General features: G+C 45.9%; 1 protein-coding gene across 2 annotated transcripts in view; it reads right to left on the bottom strand.

Moving 5' to 3' along the window:
• LOC123743352 (epithelial membrane protein 2) overlaps positions 1 to 7,500 on the bottom strand; it is a 37,761-nt gene that overhangs the window by 10,586 nt on the left and 19,675 nt on the right. The window lies entirely within an intron of this gene.

Genomic DNA, 7,500 nt, shown 5'->3' with positions numbered 1-7,500 from the left:
TAATAACCTCTATGGGTTAATACTGCCCCCCCCAACAGGTTAATAACCTCTATGGGTTAATACTGCCCCCCCAACAGGTTAATAACCTCTATGGGTTAATACTGCCCCCCAACAGGTTAATAACCTCTATGGGTTAATACTGCCCCCCCAACAGGTTAATAACCTCTATGGGTTAATACTGCCCCCCCAACAGGTTAATAACCTCTATGGGTTAATACTGCCCCCCCAACAGGTTAATAACCTCTGTGGGTTAATACTGCCCCCCAACAGGTTAATAACCTCTATGGGTTAATACTGCCCCCCCAACAGGTTAATAACCTCTATGGGTTAATACTGCCCCCCCCAACAGGTTAATAACCTCTATGGGTTAATACTGCCCCCAACAGGTTAATAACCTCTATGGGTTAATACTGCCCCCCCAACAGGTTAATAACCTCTATGGGTTAATACTGCCCCCCAACAGGTTAATAACCTCTATGGGTTAATACTGCCCCCCAACAGGTTAATAACCTCTATGGGTTAATACTGCCCCCCCCAACAGGTTAATAACCTCTATGGGTTAATACTGCCCCCCCAACAGGTTAATAACCTCTATGGGTTAATACTGCCCCCCCAACAGGTTAATAACCTCTATGGGTTAATACTGCCCCCCAACAGGTTAATAACCTCTATGGGTTAATACTGCCCCCCCAACAACAGGTTAATAACCTCTATGGGTTAATACTGCCCCCACGCAACAGGTTAATAACCTCTATGGGTTAATACTGCCCCCCAACAGGTTAATAACCTCTATGGGTTAATACTGCCCCCCCAACAGGTTAATAACCTCTATGGGTTAATACTGCCCCCCCCCAACAGGTTAATAACCTCTATGGGTTAATACTGCCCCTCAACAGGTTAATAACCTCTATGGGTTAATACTGCCCCCCCAACAGGTTAATAACCTCTATGGGTTAATACTGCCCCCCCAACAGGTTAATAACCTCTATGGGTTAATACTGCCCCCCAACAGGTTAATAACCTCTGTGGGTTAATACTGCCCCCCCAACAGGTTAATAACCTCTATGGGTTAATACTGCCCCCCCAACAGGTTAATAACCTCTATGGGTTAATACTGCCCCCCAACAGGTTAATAACCTCTATGGGTTAATACTGCCCCCCCAACAGGTTAATAACCTCTGTGGGTTAATACTGCCCCCCAACAGGTTAATAACCTCTATGGGTTAATACTGCCCCCCCAACAGGTTAATAACCTCTATGGGTTAATACTGCCCCCCCAACAGGTTAATAACCTCTATGGGTTAATACTGCCCCCCCAACAGGTTAATAACCTCTATGGGTTAATACTGCCCCCCAACAGGTTAATAACCGGGCCCCAACAGGTTAATAACCTCTATGGGTTAATACTGCCCCCCCCCAACAGGTTAATAACCTCTATGGGTTAATACTGCCCCCAACAGGTTAATAACCTCTATGGGTTAATACTGCCCCCCCAACAGGTTAATAACCTCTATGGGTTAATACTGCCCCCCCAACAGGTTAATAACCTCTATGGGTTAATACTGCCCCCCCAACAGGTTAATAACCTCTATGGGTTAATACTGCCCCCCAACAGGTTAATAACCTCTATGGGTTAATACTGCCCCCCAACAGGTTAATAACCTCTATGGGTTAATACTGCCCCCCCCAACAGGTTAATAACCTCTATGGGTTAATACTGCCCCCAACAGGAAACAACAGGTAATAACCTCTATGGGTTAATACTGCCCCCCCCAACAGGTTAATAACCTCTATGGGTTAATACTGCCCCCCCCAACAGGTTAATAACCTCTATGGGTTAATACTGCCCCCCCCAACAGGTTAATAACCTCTATGGGTTAATACTGCCCCCAACGTTAACTGCCCCCAACAGGTTAATAACCTCTATGGGTTAATACTGCCCCCCAACAGGTTAATAACCTCTATGGGTTAATACTGCCCCCCCAACAGGTTAATAACCTCTATGGGTTAATACTGCCCCCCCAACAGGTTAATAACCTCTATGGGTTAATACTGCCCCCCCAACAGGTTAATAACCTCTATGGGTTAATACTGCCCCCCCCAACAGGTTAATAACCTCTATGGGTTAATACTGCCCCCCCAACAGGTTAATAACCTCTATGGGTTAATACTGCCCCCCCAACAGGTTAATAACCTCTATGGGTTAATACTGCCCCCCCAACAGGTTAATAACCTCTATGGGTTAATACTGCCCCCCAACAGGTTAATAACCTCTATGGGTTAATACTGCCCCCCCCAACAGGTTAATAACCTCTATGGGTTAATACTGCCCCCCCAACAGGTTAATAACCTCTATGGGTTAATACTGCCCCCCCAACAGGTTAATAACCTCTATGGGTTAATACTGCCCCCCCAACAGGTTAATAACCTCTATGGGTTAATACTGCCCCCCAACAGGTTAATAACCTCTATGGGTTAATACTGCCCCCCCAACAGGTTAATAACCTCTATGGGTTAATACTGCCCCCCCCAACAGGTTAATAACCTCTATGGGTTAATACTGCCCCCCAACAGGTTAATAACCTCTATGGGTTAATACTGCCCCCCAACAGGTTAATAACCTCTATGGGTTAATACTGCCCCCCCAACAGGTTAATAACCTCTATGGGTTAATACTGCCCCCCCCAACAGGTTAATAACCTCTATGGGTTAATACTGCCCCCCCAACAGGTTAATAACCTCTGTGGGTTAATACTGCCCCCCCCAACAGGTTAATAACCTCTATGGGTTAATACTGCCCCCCCAACAGGTTAATAACCTCTATGGGTTAATACTGCCCCCCCAACAGGTTAATAACCTCTATGGGTTAATACTGCCCCCCCCAACAGGTTAATAACCTCTATGGGTTAATACTGCCCCCAACAGGTTAATAACCTCTGTGGGTTAATACTGCCCCCCCCAACAGGTTAATAACCTCTATGGGTTAATACTGCCCCCCCAACAGGTTAATAACCTCTATGGGTTAATACTGCCCCCCAACAGGTTAATAACCTCTATGGGTTAATACTGCCCCCAACAGGTTAATAACCTCTATGGGTTAATACTGCCCCCCCCAACAGGTTAATAACCTCTATGGGTTAATACTGCCCCCCCCAACAGGTTAATAACCTCTATGGGTTAATACTGCCCCCCCCAACAGGTTAATAACCTCTATGGGTTAATACTGCCCCCCCCAACAGGTTAATAACCTCTATGGGTTAATACTGCCCCCCCAACAGGTTAATAACCTCTATGGGTTAATACTGCCCCCCAACAGGTTAATAACCTCTATGGGTTAATACTGCCCCCCAACAGGTTAATAACCTCTATGGGTTAATACTGCCCCCCAACAGGTTAATAACCTCTATGGGTTAATACTGCCCCCCCAACAGGTTAATAACCTCTATGGGTTAATACTGCCCCCCCAACAGGTTAATAACCTCTATGGGTTAATACTGCCCCCCAACAGGTTAATAACCTCTGTGGGTTAATACTGCCCCCCCAACAGGTTAATAACCTCTATGGGTTAATACTGCCCCCCCAACAGGTTAATAACCTCTATGGGTTAATACTGCCCCCCCAACAGGTTAATAACCTCTATGGGTTAATACTGCCCCCCCAACAGGTTAATAACCTCTATGGGTTAATACTGCCCCCCCAACAGGTTAATAACCTCTATGGGTTAATACTGCCCCCCCCAACAGGTTAATAACCTCTATGGGTTAATACTGCCCCCCCAACAGGTTAATAACCTCTATGGGTTAATACTGCCCCCCCAACAGGTTAATAACCTCTATGGGTTAATACTGCCCCCCCAACAGGTTAATAACCTCTATGGGTTAATACTGCCCCCCCCAACAGGTTAATAACCTCTATGGGTTAATACTGCCCCCCAACAGGTTAATAACCTCTATGGGTTAATACTGCCCCCCAACAGGTTAATAACCTCTATGGGTTAATACGCCTTCAACAGGTTAATAACCTCTATGGGTTAATACTGCCCCCCCAACAGGTTAATAACCTCTATGGGTTAATACTGCCCCCCAACAGGTTAATAACCTCTATGGGTTAATACTGCCCCCCCAACAGGTTAATAACCTCTATGGGTTAATACTGCCCCCCAACAGGTTAATAACCTCTATGGGTTAATACTGCCCCCCCCAACAGGTTAATAACCTCTATGGGTTAATACTGCCCCCAACAGGTTAATAACCTCTATGGGTTAATACTGCCCCCCCAACAGGTTAATAACCTCTATGGGTTAATACTGCCCCCCAACAGGTTAATAACCTCTGTGGGTTAATACTGCCCCCCCAACAGGTTAATAACCTCTATGGGTTAATACTGCCCCCCCCAACAGGTTAATAACCTCTATGGGTTAATACTGCCCCCAACAGGTTAATAACCTCTATGGGTTAATACTGCCCCCCCAACAGGTTAATAACCTCTATGGGTTAATACTGCCCCCAACAGGTTAATAACCTCTATGGGTTAATACTGCCCCCCAACAGGTTAATAACCTCTATGGGTTAATACTGCCCCCCCAACAGGTTAATAACCTCTATGGGTTAATACTGCCCCCCAACAGGTTAATAACCTCTGTGGGTTAATACTGCCCCCCCAACAGGTTAATAACCTCTATGGGTTAATACTGCCCCCCCAACAGGTTAATAACCTCTATGGGTTAATACTGCCCCCCCCAACAGGTTAATAACCTCTATGGGTTAATACTGCCCCCCCAACAGGTTAATAACCTCTATGGGTTAATACTGCCCCCCCAACAGGTTAATAACCTCTATGGGTTAATACTGCCCCCCCAACAGGTTAATAACCTCTATGGGTTAATACTGCCCCCCCAACAGGTTAATAACCTCTATGGGTTAATACTGCCCCCCCAACAGGTTAATAACCTCTATGGGTTAATACTGCCCCCAACAGGTTAATAACCTCTATGGGTTAATACTGCCCCCCAACAGGTTAATAACCTCTATGGGTTAATACTGCCCCCCAACAGGTTAATAACCTCTATGGGTTAATACTGCCCCCCCCAACAGGTTAATAACCTCTATGGGTTAATACTGCCCCCCAACAGGTTAATAACCTCTATGGGTTAATACTGCCCCCCCAACAGGTTAATAACCTCTATGGGTTAATACTGCCCCCAACAGGTTAATAACCTCTATGGGTTAATACTGCCCCCCCAACAGGTTAATAACCTCTATGGGTTAATACTGCCCCCCAACAGGTTAATAACCTCTGTGGGTTAATACTGCCCTCCAACAGGTTAATAACCTCTATGGGTTAATACTGCCCCCCCAACAGGTTAATAACCTCTATGGGTTAATACTGCCCCCCAACAGGTTAATAACCTCTATGGGTTAATACTGCCCCCCAACAGGTTAATAACCTCTATGGGTTAATACTGCCCCCCCAACAGGTTAATAACCTCTGTAGGTTAATACTGCCCCCCCAACAGGTTAATAACCTCTATGGGTTAATACTGCCCCCAACAGGTTAATAACCTCTATGGGTTAATACTGCCCCCCCAACAGGTTAATAACCTCTATGGGTTAATACTGCCCCCCCAACAGGTTAATAACCTCTATGGGTTAATACTGCCCCCCCAACAGGTTAATAACCTCTATGGGTTAATACTGCCCCCCCCAACAGGTTAATAACCTCTATGGGTTAATACTGCCCCCCAACAGGTTAATAACCTCTATGGGTTAATACTGCCCCCCCCAACAGGTTAATAACCTCTATGGGTTAATACTGCCCCCCAACAGGTTAATAACCTCTATGGGTTAATACTGCCCCCCAACAGGTTAATAACCTCTATGGGTTAATACTGCCCCCCCAACAGGTTAATAACCTCTATGGGTTAATACTGCCCCCCCAACAGGTTAATAACCTCTATGGGTTAATACTGCCCCCCCAACAGGTTAATAACCTCTATGGGTTAATACTGCCCCCCCAACAGGTTAATAACCTCTATGGGTTAATACTGCCCCCCCCCAACAGGTTAATAACCTCTATGGGTTAATACTGCCCCCCAACAGGTTAATAACCTCTATGGGTTAATACTGCCCCCCCAACAGGTTAATAACCTCTATGGGTTAATACCCCCCCAACAGGTTAATAACCTCTATGGGTTAATACTGCCCCCCCAACAGGTTAATAACCTCTATGGGTTAATACTGCCCCCCCAACAGGTTAATAACCTCTATGGGTTAATACTGCCCCCAACAGGTTAATAACCTCTATGGGTTAATACTGCCCCCCAACAGGTTAATAACCTCTATGGGTTAATACTGCCCCCCCAACAGGTTAATAACCTCTATGGGTTAATACTGCCCCCCCAACAGGTTAATAACCTCTATGGGTTAATACTGCCCCCCCAACAGGTTAATAACCTCTATGGGTTAATACTGCCCCCCCCCAACAGGTTAATAACCTCTATGGGTTAATACTGCCCCCCCAACAGGTTAATAACCTCTATGGGTTAATACTGCCCCCCAACAGGTTAATAACCTCTATGGGTTAATACTGCCCCCAACAGGTTAATAACCTCTATGGGTTAATACTGCCCCCAACAGGTTAATAACCTCTATGGGTTAATACTGCCCCCCCAACAGGTTAATAACCTCTATGGGTTAATACTGCCCCCCAACAGGTTAATAACCTCTATGGGTTAATACTGCCCCCCAACAGGTTAATAACCTCTATGGGTTAATACTGCCCCCCCAACAGGTTAATAACCTCTATGGGTTAATACTGCCCCCCCAACAGGTTAATAACCTCTATGGGTTAATACTGCCCCCCCAACAGGTTAATAACCTCTATGGGTTAATACTGCCCCCCCAACAGGTTAATAACCTCTATGGGTTAATACTGCCCCCCCAACAGGTTAATAACCTCTATGGGTTAATACTGCCCCCCCAACAGGTTAATAACCTCTATGGGTTAATACTGCCCCCCCAACAGGTTAATAACCTCTATGGGTTAATACTGCCCCCAACAGGTTAATAACCTCTATGGGTTAATACTGCCCCCCCAACAGGTTAATAACCTCTATGGGTTAATACTGCCCCCCCAACAGGTTAATAACCTCTATGGGTTAATACTGCCCCCAACAGGTTAATAACCTCTATGGGTTAATACTGCCCCCCCAACAGGTTAATAACCTCTATGGGTTAATACTGCCCCCCCAACAGGTTAATAACCTCTATGGGTTAATACTGCCCCCCAACAGGTTAATAACCTCTATGGGTTAATACTGCCCCCCAACAGGTTAATAACCTCTATGGGTTAATACTGCCCCCCCCAACAGGTTAATAACCTCTATGGGTTAATACTGCCCCCCCAACAGGTTAATAACCTCTATGGGTTAATACTGCCCCCCAACAGGTTAATAACCTCTATGGGTTAATACTGCCTCCAACAGGTTAATAACCTCTATGG

The sequence above is a fragment of the Salmo salar genome, chromosome ssa06 (assembly GCF_905237065.1).
Source record: "Salmo salar chromosome ssa06, Ssal_v3.1, whole genome shotgun sequence".
NCBI classification, from domain to species: Eukaryota; Metazoa; Chordata; class Actinopteri; order Salmoniformes; family Salmonidae; genus Salmo; species Salmo salar.
The sequence above is the reverse complement of the archived record's forward strand: the minus strand, read 5'-3'. Positions and strand labels throughout refer to the sequence as shown.